Genomic DNA, 16,919 nt, shown 5'->3' with positions numbered 1-16,919 from the left:
TACTCCATTGTGTGTCTAATTTTAGACAAACTTTACAAATGTAACCCATGCCCTCACCTTGAGGTCATTAATGGAAACCAACATTAACAGAAGTGAATAACTAACAACATAATATTAGTGCTAGGATCTTGCTTTACTCAGGGCTTCCCACATAATAATTATAAAACGCATTCATAGAGATGTGTTCAATGGTGTCTAAGTTTAGAAAGGGGCGATGCAAATGCAGTTTCCAAAATCACCACAACAGCACATCTGCGCATGCGTACTTATCGCCACTGCCGACAACATCCACAATGCATGACAGGTCGCACGCGTGCGCAGTGAGTTTGGCGGTCGCGCAGGTGCAGAGAGCCGCTCGCCTATGGCGGGAGGTGAGTGTCCAAACGGCAAATCTCAAACCGTCATGAGCACCACTTCAGATTGACCCTCCGGCAGTGCGGCACTCCCTCAGTACTGACCCTCCGGCAGTGCGGCACTCCCTCAGTACTGACTCTCCGGCAGTGCGGCATTCCCTCAGTACTGATCCTCCAACAGTGCGGCACTCCCTCAGTACTGACCCTGTGACAGTGCAGCACTCCCTCGATACTGACCCTGTGACAGTGCGGCACTGCCACGATACCCTGTGACAGTGCAGCGCTTTCTAAGTACTGCCCCTGTGACAGTGCAGCACTCCATCAGTACTGCCCCTGTGACAGTGCAGCACTCCATCAGTACTGCCCCTGTGACAGTGCAGCGCTCCCCAAGTACTGAGGGTGGCACGGTGGCACAGTGGTTAGCACTGCTGCCTCAGTGCCAGAGACCCGGGTTCAATTCCTGACTCAGGCGACTGACTGTGTGGAGTTTGCACATTCTCCCCGTGTCAGCGTGGGTTTCCTCCGGGTGCTCCGGTTTCCTCCCACAGTCCAAAGATGTGCAGGTCAGGTGAATTGGCCATGCTAAATTGCCCGTAGTGTTAGGTAAAGGGGTAAATGTAGGGGTATGGGTGCGTTGCGCTTCGGCAGGTCGGTGTGGACTTGTTGGGCCGAAGGGACTGTTTCCACACTAAGTAATCTAATCTAATCTAATCTAAAGTACTGACCCTGTGACAGTACAGTGCTCCATCAGTACTGATCCTGTGAGAGTGCAGTGCTCCTTAAGTACTGACCCTGTGACAGTGCGGCACTTCCACGGAACTGACCCTCCGGCAGTGCGGCACTCCCACGGAACTGACCCTCCGGCAGTGCGGCACTCCCTCAGTACTGACCCTCCGGCAGTGCGGCACTCCCTCAGTACTGACCCTCCGGCAGTGCGGCACTCCCTCAGTACTGACCCTCCGGCAGTGCGGCACTCCCTCAGTACTGACCCACCGGCAGTGCGGCACTCCCTCAGTACTGACCCTCCGGCAGTGCGGCACTCCCTCAGTACTGACCCTCCGGCAGTGCGGCACTCCCTCAGTACTGACCCTCCGACAGTACAGCACTCCCTCAGTACTGACGCTCCGACAGTGCGGCACTCCCTCAGTACTGACCCTCCGACAGTGCGGCACTCCCTCAGTACTGACGCTCCGACAGTGCGGCACTCCCTCAGTACTGACGCTCCGACAGTGCGGCACTCCCTCAGTACTGACCCTCCGACAGTGCGGCACTCCCTCAGTACTGACCCTCCGACAGTGCGGCACTCCCTCAGTACTGACCCTCCGACAGTGCGGCACTCCCTCAGTACTGACCCTCCGGCAGTGCGGCGCTCCCTCAGTACTGACCCTCCGGCAGTGCGGTACTCCCTCAGTACTGACCTTGTGACAGTGCAGCGCTCCCCAAGTACTGAGGGTGGCATGGTGGCACAGTGGTTAGCACTGCTGCCTCACAGCGCCAGAGAGCCGGGTTCAATTCCCGTCTCAGGCGACTGACTGTGTGGAGTTTGCACATTCTCCCCGTGTCAGCGTCGGTTTTCTCCGGGTGCTCCGGTTTACTCCCAAAGTCCAAAGATGTGCAGGTCAGGTGCATTGGCCATGCTAAATTGCCCGTAGTGTTAGGTAAAGGGGTAAATGTAGGGGTATGGGTGCGTTGCGCTTCGGCAGGTCGGTGTGGACTTGTTGGGCCGAAGGGCCTGTTTCCACACTGTAAGTAATCTAATCTAATCTAATCGACAGTACTGACCCTGTGACAGTGCAGCACTCCCTCGATACTGACCCTGTGACAGTGCGGCACTGCCACGATACTGCCCCTGTGACAGTGCAGCGCTCCATCAGTACTGCCCCTGTGACAGTGCAGCACTCCATCAGTACTGCCCCTGTGACAGAGCAGCGCTCCATCAGTACTGCCCCTGTGACATTGCAGCGCTCCCTAATTGCTGACCCTGTGACAGTGCAGCGCTCACTAAGTATTGACCCTGCGACAGTGCGGCACTCCCTCGGAACTGACCCTGTGACAGTGCAGCGCTCCCTAAGTACTAACCCTGGGACAGTTCTGTGCTCCCTAATTGCTGACCCTGTGACAGTGCAGCGCTCCATCGGTACTGGCCCTGTGACAGTGCAGCGCTCCCTCAGTACTGATACTATGACAGTGCAGCGCTCCCTAAGTACTGACCCTGTGATAGTGCGGCACCCCCTCGGTACTGACCCTGTGACAGTGCAGCGCTCCCTAAGTACTAACCCTGGGACAGTTCTGTGCTCCCTAAGTACTGACCCTATGACAGTGCAGCGCTCCCTAAGTACTGACCCTGTGACAGTGCAGCGCTCCATCGGTACTGACCCTGTGACAGTGCGGCACTCCCTAAGTACTGATCCTGTGACAGTGCGGCACTCCATCAGTAATGGCCCTGTGACAGTGCAGCACTCCCTAAGTACTGACCCTGTGACAGTGCGGCACTCCCTCGGTACTGACCCTGTGACGGTGCAGCGCTCCCTCAGTACTGACCCTGTGACATTGGAGCGCTCCACAAGTACTGACCATGTGACAGTGCAGCACTCCCTTGGTACTGCCCCTTTGACTGTACAGCGCTCCTAAGTAATGACCCTGTGTCAGTGCAGTGCCCAATCACTACTGTCCCTGTGACAGTGTGGCGCTCGCTCGGTACTGTCGCTGTGACAGTGCAGCACTCCCTAAGTACTGACCCTATGACAGTGCAGCGCTCCATCAGTACTGCCCCTGTGACATTGCAGCGCTCCCTAATTGCTGACCCTGTGACAGTGCAGCGCTCACTAAGTATTGACCCTGCGACAGTGCGGCACTCCCTCGGAACTGACCCTGTGACAGTGCAGCGCTCCCTAAGTACTAACCCTGGGACAGTTCTGTGCTCCCTAATTGCTGACCCTGTGACAGTGCAGCGCTCCATCGGTACTGGCCCTGTGACAGTGCAGCGCTCCCTCAGTACTGATACTATGACAGTGCAGCGCTCCCTAAGTACTGACCCTGTGATAGTGCGGCACCCCCTCGGTACTGACCCTGTGACAGTGCAGCGCTCCCTAAGTACTAACCCTGGGACAGTTCTGTGCTCCCTAAGTACTGACCCTATGACAGTGCAGCGCTCCCTAAGTACTGACCCTGTGACAGTGCAGCGCTCCATCGGTACTGACCCTGTGACAGTGCGGCACTCCCTAAGTACTGATCCTGTGACAGTGCGGCACTCCATCAGTAATGGCCCTGTGACAGTGCAGCACTCCCTAAGTACTGACCCTGTGACAGTGCGGCACTCCCTCGGTACTGACCCTGTGACGGTGCAGCGCTCCCTCAGTACTGACCCTGTGACATTGGAGCGCTCCACAAGTACTGACCATGTGACAGTGCAGCACTCCCTTGGTACTGCCCCTTTGACTGTACAGCGCTCCTAAGTAATGACCCTGTGTCAGTGCAGTGCCCAATCACTACTGTCCCTGTGACAGTGTGGCGCTCGCTCGGTACTGTCGCTGTGACAGTGCAGCACTCCCTAAGTACTGACCCTATGACAGTGCAGCGCTCCATCAGTACTGACCCTGTGACAGTGCAGCGCTCCCTAAGTATTGACCCTGCGACAGTGTGGCACTCCCTCAGAACTGACCCTATGACAGTGCAGCGCTCCATCGGTACTGACCCTGTGACAGTGCGGCACTCCCTCAGTACTGATACTGTGACAGTGCAGCGCACCCTAAGTACTGACCCTGTGACAGTGCAGCAACCCCTCGGTACTGACCCTGTGACAGTGCAGCGCTTCTTAAGTACTGACCCTGTGACAGTGCAGCGCTCCCTAAGTACTGACCCTGTGACAGTGCAGCGCTCCATCGGTGCTGACCCTGTGACAGTGCGGCGCTCCATCAGTACTGGCCCTGTGACAGTGCAGCGCTCCCTCAGTACTGATACTATGACAGTGCAGCGCTCCCTACGTACTGACCCTGTGACAGTGCAGCAACCCCTCGGTACTGACCCTGTGACAGTGCAGCGCTCCTTAAGTACTGACCCTGTGACAGTGCAGCGCTCCCTAAGTACTGACCCTGTGACAGTGCAGCGCTCCATCGGTACTGACCCTGTGACAGTGCGGTACTCCCTAAGTACTGACCCTCCGGCAGTGCGGCACTCCCTCAGTACTGACCCTCCGACAGTACAGCACTCCCTCAGTACTGACCCTCCGGTAGTGCGGCACTCCCTCAGTACTGTCCCTCGGCAGTGCGGCACTCCCTCAGTACTGTCCCTCCGGCAGTGCGGCACTCCCTCAGTACTGTCCCTCCGGCAGTGCGGCACTCCCTCAGTACTGTCCCTCCGGCAGTGCGGCACTCCCTCAGTACTGTCCCTCCGGCAGTGCGGCACTCCCTCAGTACTGTCCCTCCGGCAGTGCGGCACTCCCTCAGTACTGTCCCTCCGGCAGTGCGGCACTCCCTCAGTACTGTCCCTCCGGCAGTGCGGCACTCCCTCAGTACTGTCCCTCTGGCAGTGCGGCACTCCCTCAGTACTGTCCCTCCGGCAGTGCGGCACTCCCTCAGTACTGTCCCTCCGGCGGTGCGGCACTCCCTCAGTACTGTCCCTCCGGCGGTGCGGCACTCCCTCAGTACTGTCCCTCCGGCGGTGCGGCACTCCCTCAGTACTGTCCCTCCGGCGGTGCGGCACTCCCTCAGTACTGTCCCTCCGGCGGTGCGGCACTCCCTCAGTACTGTCCCTCCGGCGGTGCGGCACTCCCTCAGTACTGTCCCTCCGGCGGTGCGGCACTCCCTCAGTACTGTCCCTCCGGCAGTGCGGCACTCCCTCAGGACTGTCCCTCCGGCAGTGCGGCACTCCCTCAGGACTGTCCCTCCGGCAGTGCGGCACTCCCTCAGTACTGTCCCTCCGGCAGCGCGGCACTGCCTCAGTACTGTCCCTCCGGCAGCGCGGCACTCCCTCAGTACTGTCCCTCCGGCAGCGCGGCACTCCCTCAGTACTGTCCCTCCGGCAGCGCGGCACTCCCTCAGTACTGACGCTCCGGCAGCGCGGCACTCCCTCAGTACTGACGCTCCGGCAGCGCGGCTCTCCCTCAGTACTGACGCTCCGGCAGCGCGGCACTCCCTCAGTACTGACGCTCCGACAGCGCGGCACTCGCTCAGTACTGACGCTCCGACAGCGCGGCACTCCCTCAGTACTGACGCTCCGACAGCGCGGCACTCCCTCAGTACTGACGCTCCGACAGCGCGGCACTCCCTCAGTACTGTCCCTCCGGCGGTGCGGCACTCCCTCAGTACTGTCCCTCCGGCGGTGCGGCACTCCCTCAGTACTGTCCCTCCGGCGGTGCGGCACTCCCTCAGTACTGTCCCTCCGGCGGTGCGGCACTCCCTCAGTACTGTCCCTCCGGCGGTGCGGCACTCCCTCAGTACTGTCCCTCCGGCAGTGCGGCACTCCCTCAGGACTGTCCCTCCGGCAGTGCGGCACTCCCTCAGGACTGTCCCTCCGGCAGTGCGGCACTCCCTCAGTACTGTCCCTCCGGCAGCGCGGCACTGCCTCAGTACTGTCCCTCCGGCAGCGCGGCACTCCCTCAGTACTGTCCCTCCGGCAGCGCGGCACTCCCTCAGTACTGTCCCTCCGGCAGCGCGGCACTCCCTCAGTACTGACGCTCCGGCAGCGCGGCACTCCCTCAGTACTGACGCTCCGGCAGCGCGGCTCTCCCTCAGTACTGACGCTCCGGCAGCGCGGCACTCCCTCAGTACTGACGCTCCGACAGCGCGGCACTCGCTCAGTACTGACGCTCCGACAGCGCGGCACTCCCTCAGTACTGACGCTCCGACAGCGCGGCACTCCCTCAGTACTGACGCTCCGACAGTGCGGCACTCCCTCAGTACTGACGCTCCGACAGTGCGGCACTCCCTCAGTACTGACCCTCCGACAGTGCGGCACTCCCTCAGTACTGACCCTCCGACAGTGCGGCACTCCCTCAGTACTGACCCTATGACAGTGCAGCGCTCCATCGATACTGACCCTGTGACAGTGCGGCACTCCCTCAGTACTGATACTGTGACAGTGCAGCGCACCCTAAGTACTGACCCTGTGACAGTGCAGCAACCCCTCGGTACTGACCCTGTGACAGTGCAGTGCTCCTTAAGTACTGACCCTGTGACAGTGCAGCGCTCCCTAAGTACTGACCCTGTGACAGTGCAGCGCTCCATCGGTGCTGACCCTGTGACAGTGCGGCACTCCCTAAGTACTGATCCTGTGACAGTGCGGCGCTCCATCAGTACTGGCCCTGTGACAGTGCAGCGCTCCCTCAGTACTGATACTATGACAGTGCAGCGCTCCCTACGTACTGACCCTGTGACAGTGCAGCAACCCCTCGGTACTGACCCTGTGACAGTGCAGCGTTCCTTAAGTACTGACCCTGTGACAGTGCAGCGCTCCCTAAGTACTGACCCTGTGACAGTGCAGCGCTCCATCGGTACTGACCCTGTGACAGTGCGGTACTCCCTAAGTACTGACCCTCCGGCAGTGCGGCACTCCCTCAGTACTGACCCTCCGACAGTACAGCACTCCCTCAGTACAGACCCTCCGGTAGTGCGGCACTCCCTCAGTACTGTCCCTCGGCAGTGCGGCACTCCCTCAGTACTGTCCCTCCGGCAGTGCGGCACTCCCTCAGTACTGTCCCTCCGGCAGTGCGGCACTCCCTCAGTACTGTCCCTCCGGCAGTGCGGCACTCCCTCAGTACTGTCCCTCCGGCAGTGCGGCACTCCCTCAGTACTGTCCCTCCGGCAGTGCGGCACTCCCTCAGTACTGTCCCTCCGGCAGTGCGGCACTCCCTCAGTACTGTCCCTCCGGCAGTGCGGCACTCCCTCAGTACTGTCCCTCCGGCGGTGCGGCACTCCCTCAGTACTGTCCCTCCGGCGGTGCGGCACTCCCTCAGTACTGTCCCTCCGGCGGTGCGGCACTCCCTCCGTACTGTCCCTCCGGCAGTGCGGCACTCCCTCAGTACTGTCCCTCCGGCGGTGCGGCACTCCCTCAGTACTGTCCCTCCGGCGGTGCGGCACTCCCTCAGTACTGTCCCTCCGGCGGTGCGGCACACTCCCTCAGTACTGTCCCTCCGGCGGTGCGGCACTCCCTCAGTACTGTCCCTCCGGCGGTGCGGCACTCCCTCAGTACTGTCCCTCCGGCGGTGCGGCACTCCCTCAGTACTGTCCCTCCGGCGGTGCGGCACTCCCTCAGGACTGTCCCTCCGGCAGTGCGGCACTCCCTCAGGACTGTCCCTCCGGCAGTGCGGCACTCCCTCAGTACTGTCCCTCCGGCAGCGCGGCACTGCCTCAGTACTGTCCCTCCGGCAGCGCGGCACTCCCTCAGTACTGTCCCTCCGGCAGCGCGGCACTCCCTCAGTACTGTCCCTCCGGCAGCGCGGCACTCCCTCAGTACTGACGCTCCGGCAGCGCGGCACTCCCTCAGTACTGACGCTCCGGCAGCGCGGCACTCCCTCAGTACTGACGCTCCGGCAGCGCGGCTCTCCCTCAGTACTGACGCTCCGGCAGCGCGGCACTCCCTCAGTACTGACGCTCCGACAGCGCGGCACTCGCTCAGTACTGACGCTCCGACAGCGCGGCACTCGCTCAGTACTGACGCTCCGACAGCGCGGCACTCGCTCAGTACTGACGCTCCGACAGCGCGGCACTCGCTCAGTACTGACGCTCCGACAGCGCGGCACTCCCTCAGTACTGACGCTCCGACAGCGCGGCACTCCCTCAGTACTGACGCTCCGACAGCGCGGCACTCCCTCAGTACTGACGCTCCGACAGCGCGGCACTCCCTCAGTACTGACGCTCCGACAGCGCGGCACTCCCTCAGTACTGACCCTCCGACAGCGCGGCACTCCCTCAGTACTGACCCTCCGACAGCGCGGCGCTCCCTCAGTACTGACCCTATGACAGTGCAGCGCTCCATCGGTACTGACCCTGTGACAGTGCGGCACTCCCTCAGTACTGATACTGTGACAGTGCAGCGCACCCTAAGTACTGACCCTGTGACAGTGCAGCAACCCCTCGGTACTGACCCTGTGACAGTGCAGCGCTCCTTAAGTACTGACCCTGTGACAGTGCAGCGCTCCCTAAGTACTGACCCTGTGACAGTGCAGCGCTCCATCGGTGCTGACCCTGTGACAGTGCGGCACTCCCTAAGTACTGATCCTGTGACAGTGCGGCGCTCCATCAGTACTGGCCCTGTGACAGTGCAGCGCACCCTCAGTACTGATACTATGACAGTGCAGCGCTCCCTACGTACTGACCCTGTGACAGTGCAGCAACCCCTCGGTACTGACCCTGTGACAGTGCAGCGCTCCTTAAGTACTGACCCTGTGACAGTGCAGCGCTCCCTAAGTACTGACCCTTTGACAGTGCAGCGCTCCATCGGTACTGACCCTGTGACAGTGCGGCACTCCCTAAGTACTGACCCTCCGGCAGTGCGGCACTCCCTCAGTACTGACCCTCCAACAGTACAGCACTCCCTCAGTACTGACCCTCCGGCAGTGCGGCACTCCCTCAGTACTGTCCCTCGGCAGTGCGGCACTCCCTCAGTACTGTCCCTCCGGCAGTGCGGCACTCCCTCAGTACTGTCCCTCCGGCAGTGCGGCACTCCCTCAGTACTGTCCCTCCGGCAGTGCGGCACTCCCTCAGGACTGTCCCTCCGGCAGTGCGGCACTCCCTCAGTACTGTCCCTCCGGCAGTGCGGCACTCCCTCAGTACTGTCCCTCCGGCAGTGCGGCACTCCCTCAGTACTGTCCCTCCGGCAGTGCGGCACTCCCTCAGTACTGTCCCTCCGGCAGTGCGGCACTCCCTCAGTACTGTCCCTCCGGCAGTGCGGCACTCCCTCAGTACTGTCCCTCCGGCGGTGCGGCACTCCCTCAGTACTGTCCCTCCGGCGGTGCGGCACTCCCTCAGTACTGTCCCTCCGGCGGTGCGGCACTCCCTCAGTACTGTCCCTCCGGCGGTGCGGCACTCCCTCAGTACTGTCCCTCCGGCGGTGCGGCACTCCCTCAGGACTGTCCCTCCGGCAGTGCGGCACTCCCTCAGTACTGTCCCTCCGGCAGCGCGGCACTCCCTCAGTACTGTCCCTCCGGCAGCGCGGCACTGCCTCAGTACTGTCCCTCCGGCAGCGCGGCACTCCCTCAGTACTGTCCCTCCGGCAGCGCGGCACTCCCTCAGTACTGTCCCTCCGGCAGCGCGGCACTCCCTCAGTACTGACGCTCCGGCAGCGCGGCACTCCCTCAGTACTGACGCTCCGGCAGCGCGCCACTCCCTCAGTACTGACGCTCCGGCAGCGCGGCTCTCCCTCAGTACTGACGCTCCGGCAGCGCGGCACTCCCTCAGTACTGACGCTCCGACAGCGCGGCACTCGCTCAGTACTGACGCTCCGACAGCGCGGCACTCGCTCAGTACTGACGCTCCGACAGTGCGGCACTCGCTCAGTACTGACGCTCCGACAGTGCGGCACTCGCTCAGTACTGACGCTCCGACAGTGCGGCACTCCCTCAGTACTGACGCTCCGACAGTGCGGCACTCCCTCAGTACTGACCCTCCGACAGTGCGGCACTCCCTCAGTACTGACCCTCCGACAGTGCGGCACTCCCTCAGTACTGACCCTCCGACAGTGCGGCACTCCCTCAGTACTGACCCTGTGACAGTGCAGCGCTTACTAAGTACTGACCCTGTGACAGTGCGACGCTCCCTAAGTACTGACCCTATGACAGTGCAGCACTCCCCAAGTACTGACCCTGTGACAGTGCAGCGCTTACTAAGTACTGACCCTGTGACAGTGCGACGCTCCCTAAGTACTGACCCTGTGACAGTGCAGCGCTCCATCGGACTGCCCCTGTGACAGTACAGCGCACCTAAGTACTGACCCTGTGTCAGTGCAGCGCCCAATCACTACTGTCCCTGTGACAGTGCGGCACTCCCTCGGTACTGACCCTGTGACAGTCCAGCGCTCCCTCAGTACTGACCCTGTGACAGTGCAGCGCTCCATCGGTACTGCCCCTGTGACAGTACAGCGCACCTAAGTACTGACCCTGTGTCAGTGCAGCGCCCAATCACTACTGTCCCTGTGACAGTGTGGCGCTCGCTCGGTACTGTCGCTGTGACAGTGCAGCGCTCCCTAAGTACTGACCCTATAACAGTGCAGCGCTCCATCAGTACTGACCCTGTGACAGTGCGGCACTCCTTCAGTACTGACTCTGTGACAGTGCGGCACTCCCACGGTACTGACCCTGTGACAGTGAGCGCTCCCTAAGTACTGACCCTGTGACAATGTGGCACTCCTTCGGTATTGACCCTGTGACAGTGGAGTGCTCCATCAGTACTGACCCTGTGACAGTGCAGCGCTCCCTAAGTACTGACCCTGTGACAATGCGGCACTGCTTCGGAATTGACCCTGTGACAGTGCAGCACTCCATCAGTATCGACCCTGTGACAGTGCGGCACTCCGTAAGTACTGACCCTGTGACAGTGAGCGCTCCATCAGTACTGATCCTGTGACAGTGCGGCACTCCCTCGGTCCTGACCCTGTGACAGTGCGGCACTCCCACGGTACTGGCCCTGTGACAGTGCAGCGCTCCTTCGGTACTGACCCTGTGACAGTGAGCGCTCCCTAAGTACTGACCCTGTGACAATGTGGCACGCCTTCGGTATTGACCCTGTGACAGTGCAGTGCTCCATCAGGACTGAGACTGTGACAGTGCAGCGCTCCCTAAGTACTGACCCTGTGACAATGCGGCACTCCTTCGGAATTGACCCTGTGACAGTGCAGCGCTCCATCAGTACCGACCCTGTGACAGTGCGGCACTCCGTAAGTACTGACCCTGTGAGAGTGCGGCGCTCCCTCAGTACTGGCCCTGTGACAGTGCAGCGCTCCCTAAGTACTGACCCTGTGTCAGTGCGGCACCCCGTCGGTACTGACTCTGTGACCGTGCAGCGCTTCCTAAGTACTGACCCTGTGACAGTGCAGCTCTCCCTAAGTACTGACCCTGTGACAGTGCAGCGCTCCATCAGTACTGACCCTGTGACAGTACAGCGCTCCATCAGTACTGACCCTGTGACAGTGCAGTGCTCCATCGGTACTGACCTTGTGATAGTGCAGCGCTCCATAAGTACTGACCCTGTGACTGTCCGGCACTCCCTCAGAACTGACCCTGTGACAGTGTAGCGCTACCTGTGGGCGGCACGGTGGCACAGTGGTTCGCACTGCTGCCTCACAGCGGCAGAGACCCGGGTTCAATTCCCGCCTCAGGCGACTGACTGTGTGGAGTTTGCACGTTCTCCCCGTGTCTGCGTGGGTTTCCTCCGGGTGCTCCGGTTTCCTCCCACATCACAAAGATGTGCAGGGTCAGGTGAATTGGCCATACTAAATTGCCCGTAGTGTTAGGTAAAGGGTAAATGTAGGGGTATGGGTGGGTTTCGCTTCGGCGGGTCGGTGTGGACTTGTTGGGCCGAAGGGCCTGTTTCTACACTGTAATCTAATCTAATCTAATCTAATCTAATCTAAGTAGTGACCCTGTGACAGTGCAGTGCTCCATCGGTACTGACCCTGTGACAGTGCGGCACTCCTTCAGCACTGGCCCTGTGACACTGCAGTGCTCCCTAAGTACTGACCCTGTGACAGTGCAGCGCTCCATCAGTACTGACCCTGTGACAGTGCAGCACCCCCTCGGTGCTGACCATGTGACAGGACAGCGCTCCCTTAGTACTGATCCTGTAACAGTGCGGCACTCCCTCGGTACTGACCCTGTGACAGTGCAGCGCTCCCTAAGTACTGACCCTGTGACAATGCGGCACTCCTTCGGTATTGACCCTGTGACAGTGCAGTGCTCCATGAGTACTGACCCTGTGACAGTGCGGCACTCCGTAAGTACTGACCCTGTGACAGTGTGGCACTCCCTCGGTACTGACCCTGTAACACTGTGGCACTCCCTCGGTACTGTCCCTGTGACAGTGCAGCGCTCCATCAGTACTGTCCCTGTGACAGTGCAGCGCTCCATCAGTACTGACCCTGTGACAGTGCGGTACACCCTCGGTGCTGACCATGTGACAGGACAGCGCTCCCTTAGTACTGATCCTGTAACAGTGCGGCACTCCCTCGGTACTGACCCTGTGGCAGTGCAGCGCTCCATCAGTACTGACCCTGTGACAGTGCAGCGCTCCCTCGGTACTGACCCTGTGACAGTGCGGCACTCCGTAAGTACTGACCCTGTGACAGTGCAGCGCTCCCTCAGTACTGACCTTGTGACAGTGCAGCGCTCCATCAGTACTGACCCTGTGACAGTGCAGCACTCCCTTGGTACTGCCTCTGTGACAGTGCAGCTCTTACTAAGCACTGACCCTGTGACAGTGCGACGCTCCCTCGGTACTGACCCTGTGACAGTGCAGCGCTCCCTCGGTACTGACCCTGTGACAGTGCAGCGCTCCCTCAGTACTGACCCTGTGACAGTGCAGCGCTCCCTCAGTACTGACCCTGTGACAGTGCAGCGCTCCATCAGTACTGACCCTGTGACAGTGCAGCACTCCCTACGTACTGACCCTGTGACAGTGCGGCACTCCCTCGGTACTGACCCTGTGACAGTGCAGCGCTCCCTCAGTACTGACCCTGTGACATTGGAGTGCTCCCTAAGTACTGACCATGTGACAGGACAGCGCTTACTAAGTACTGACCCTGTGACAGTGCGACGCTCCCTAAGTACTGACCCTATGACAGTGCAGCACTCCCTTGGTACTGCCTCTGTGACAGTGCAGCGCTTCCTTAGTACTGACCCTGTGACAGTGCAGCTCTCCCTAAGTACTGACCCTGTGACAGTGCAGCGCTCCATCAGTACTGACCCTGTGACAGTACAGCGCTCCATCAGTACTGACCTTGTGACAGTGCAGTGCTCCATCGGTACTGACCTTGTGATAGTGCAGCGCTCCATAAGTACTGACCCTGTGACAGTGTGGCGCTACCTAAGTAGTGACCCTGTGACAGTGCAGTGCTCCATCGGTACTGACCCTGTGACAGTGCGGCACTCCTTCAGCACTGGCCCTGTGACACTGCAGCGCTCCCTAAGTACTGACCCTGTGACAGTGCAGCGCTCCATCAGTACTGATCCTGTAACAGTGCGGCACTCCCTTGATGCTGACCCTGTGACAGTGCAGCGCTCCCTCGGTACTGACCCTGTGACAGCGTGGCACTCACTCGGTACTGACCCTGTGACTGTGCAGCGCCCCCTAAGTACTGATCCTGTAACAGTGCGGCACTCCCTTGGTACTGCCTCTGTGACAGTGCAGCGCTTACTAAGTACTGACCCTGTGACAGTGCAGCGCTCCATCAGTACTGACCCTGTGACAGTGCAGCACTCCCTACGTACTGACCCTGTGACAGTGCGGCACTCCCTCGGTACTGACCCTGTGACAGTGCAGCGCTCCCTCAGTACTGACCCTGTGACATTGGAGTGCTCCCTAAGTACTGACCATGTGACAGGACAGCGCTTACTAAGTACTGACCCTGTGACAGTGCGACGCTCCCTAAGTACTGACCCTATGACAGTGCAGCACTCCCTTGGTACTGCCTCTGTGACAGTGCAGCGCTTACTAAGTACTGACCCTGTGACAGTGCAGCTCTCCCTAAGTACTGACCCTGTGACAGTGCAGCGCTCCATCAGTACTGACCCTGTGACAGTACAGCGCTCCATCAGTACTGACCTTGTGACAGTGCAGTGCTCCATCGGTACTGACCTTGTGATAGTGCAGCGCTCCATAAGTACTGACCCTGTGACAGTGTGGCGCTACCTAAGTAGTGACCCTGTGACAGTGCAGTGCTCCATCGGTACTGACCCTGTGACAGTGCGGCACTCCTTCAGCACTGGCCCTGTGACACTGCAGCGCTCCCTAAGTACTGACCCTGTGACAGTGCAGCGCTCCATCAGTACTGATCCTGTAACAGTGCGGCACTCCCTTGATGCTGACCCTGTGACAGTGCAGCGCTCCCTCGGTACTGACCCTGTGACAGTGCGGCACTCCCTCGGGACTGACCCTGTGACAGTGCCGCACCCCGTCGATACTGACCCTGTGACAGTGTAGCGCTCCCTAAGTACTGACCCTGTGACAGTGCAGTGCTCCATCGGTACTGACCCTGTGACAGTGCGGCACTCCTTCAGCACTGGCCCTGTGACACTGCAGCGCTCCCTAAGTACTGACCCTGTGACAGTGCAGCGCTCCATCAGTACTGACCCTGTGACAGTGCAGCACCCCCTCGGTGCTGACCATGTGACAGGACAGCGCTCCCTTAGTACTGATCCTGTAACAGTGCGGCACTCCCTTGGTACTGCCTCTGTGACAGTGCAGCGCTTACTAAGTACTGACCCTGTGACAGTGCAGCGCTCCATCGGTACTGCCCCTGTGACAGTACAGCGCACCTAAGTACTGACCCTGTGTCAGTGCAGTGCCCAATCACTACTGTCCCTGTGACAGTGCGGCACTCCCTCGGTACTGACCCTGTGACAGTGCAGCGCTCCCTCAGTACTGACCCTGTGACATTGGAGCGCTCCCCAAGTACTGACCCTGTGACAGTGCAGCGCTCCCTAAGTACTGACCCGATTACAGTGCAGCACTCCCTTGGTACTGCCTCTGTGACAGTGCAGCGCTTACTAAGTACTGAACCTGTGACAGTGCAGCGCTCCATCGGTACTGCCCCTGTGACATTACAGCGCTCCTAAGTACTGACCCTGTGTCAGTGCAGCGCCCAATCACTACTGTCCCTGTGACAGTGTGGCACTCGCTCGGTACTGTCGCTGTGACAGTGCAGCGCTCCCTAAGTACTGACTGTATCACAGAGCAGCGCTCCATCAGTACTGACCCTGTGACAGTGCGGCACTCCCTCGGTACTGGCCCTGTGACAGTGCGGCACTCCCTCCGTACTGACCCTATGACAGTGCAGCGCTCCCTAAGTTCTGACCCTGTGACAACGCGGCACTCCTTCGGTATTGACCCTGTGACAGTGCAGCGCTCCATTAGTACCGACCCTGTGACAGTGCGGCACTCCGTAAGTACTGACCCTGTGACAGTGCGGCGCTCCCTCTGTACTGGCCCTGTGACAGTGCAGCGCTCCCTAAGTACTGACCCTGTGACAGTGCAGCACTCCCTCGATACTGACCCTGTGACAGTGCAGCGCTCCCTAAGTACTGACCCTGTGACAGTGCGGCACTCCCTCGGGACTGACCCTGTGATAGTGCAGCACCCCGTCGATACTGACCCTGTGACAGTGCAGCGCTCCCTAAGTACTGACCCTGTGACAGTGCGGCACTCCCTCGGGACTGACCCTGTGACAGTGCAGCACCCCGTCGATACTGACCCTGTGACAGTGTAGCGCTCCCTAAGTACTGACCCTGTGACAGTGCAGTGCTCCATCGGTACTGACCCTGTGACAGTGCGGCACTCCTTCAGCACTGGCCCTGTGACACTGCAGCGCTCCCTAAGTACTGACCCTGTGACAGTGCAGCGCTCCATCAGTACTGACCCTGTGACAGTGCAGCACCCCCTCGGTGCTGACCATGTGACAGGACAGCGCTCCCTTAGTACTGATCCTGTAACAGTGCGGCACTCCCTTGATACTGACCCTGTGACAGTGCAGCGCTCCCTCGGTACTGACCCTGTGACAGTGTGGCACTCACTCGGTACTGACCCTGTGACAGCGTGGCACTCACTCGGTACTGACCCTGTGACAGTGCAGCGCTCCCTAAGTACTGACCCTGTGACAGTGCAGCGCTCCCTAAGTACTGACCCTGTGACAGTGCAGCGCTCCCGAAGTACTGACCCTGTGACAGTGCAGAGCCCCATCGGTACTGACCTTGTGATAGTGCAGCGCTCCATAAGTACTGACCCTGTGACAGTCCGGCACTCCCTCGGTACTGACCCTGTGACAGTGCTGCACTCCCTCGGTACTGACCCTGTGACAGTGCAGCGCTCCCTAAGTACTGACCCTGTGACAATGCGGCACTCCTTCGGTATTGACCCTGTGACAGTGCAGCGCTCCATCAGTACCGACCCTGTGACAGTGCAGCGCTCCATCAGTACCGACCCTGTGACATTGCGGCACTCCGTAAGTACTGACCCTGTGACAGTGCGGCGCTCCCTAAGTACTGGCCCTGTGACAGTGCATCGCTTCCAAAGTACTGATCCTGTAACAGTGCGGCACTCCTTCGGTATTGACCCTGTGGCAGTGCAGCGCCCAATCACTACTGTCCCTGTGACAGTGTGGCGCTCGCTCGGTACTGTCGCTGTGACAGTGCAGCGCTCCCTAAGTACTGACCCTATGACAGTGCAGCGCTCCATCAGTACTGACCCTGTGACAGTGCGGCACTCCCTCGGTCCTGACCCTGTGACAGTGCGGCACTCCCACGGTACTGGCCCTGTGACAGTGCAGCGCTCCTTCGGTACTGACCCTGTGACAGTGAGCGCTCCCTAAGTACTGACCCTGTGACAATGTGGCACGCCTTCGGTATTGACCCTGTGACAGTGC

General features: G+C 60.1%; 1 protein-coding gene across 1 annotated transcript in view; it reads left to right on the top strand.

Moving 5' to 3' along the window:
• The first annotated feature begins 339 nt into the window (after window positions 1–339).
• sfr1 (SWI5-dependent homologous recombination repair protein 1) overlaps window positions 340–16,919 on the top strand; it is a 49,466-nt gene continuing 32,886 nt past the window's right edge. Inside the window, exon 1 of the mRNA XM_087998816.1 lies at window positions 340–371. The gene's annotated coding sequence lies outside the window, so the exon portion shown is untranslated. The remainder of the gene's footprint in view (window positions 372–16,919) is intronic.

This window comes from Chiloscyllium plagiosum, unplaced genomic scaffold, assembly GCF_037043375.1.
Source record: "Chiloscyllium plagiosum isolate Xiang-an unplaced genomic scaffold, Cpla_swu_hap1 HiC_scaffold_22, whole genome shotgun sequence".
Classification (NCBI taxonomy): domain Eukaryota; kingdom Metazoa; phylum Chordata; class Chondrichthyes; order Orectolobiformes; family Hemiscylliidae; genus Chiloscyllium; species Chiloscyllium plagiosum.
Note: the sequence above shows the minus strand (reverse complement) of the source record. Positions and strands in the feature narration are given on the sequence as shown.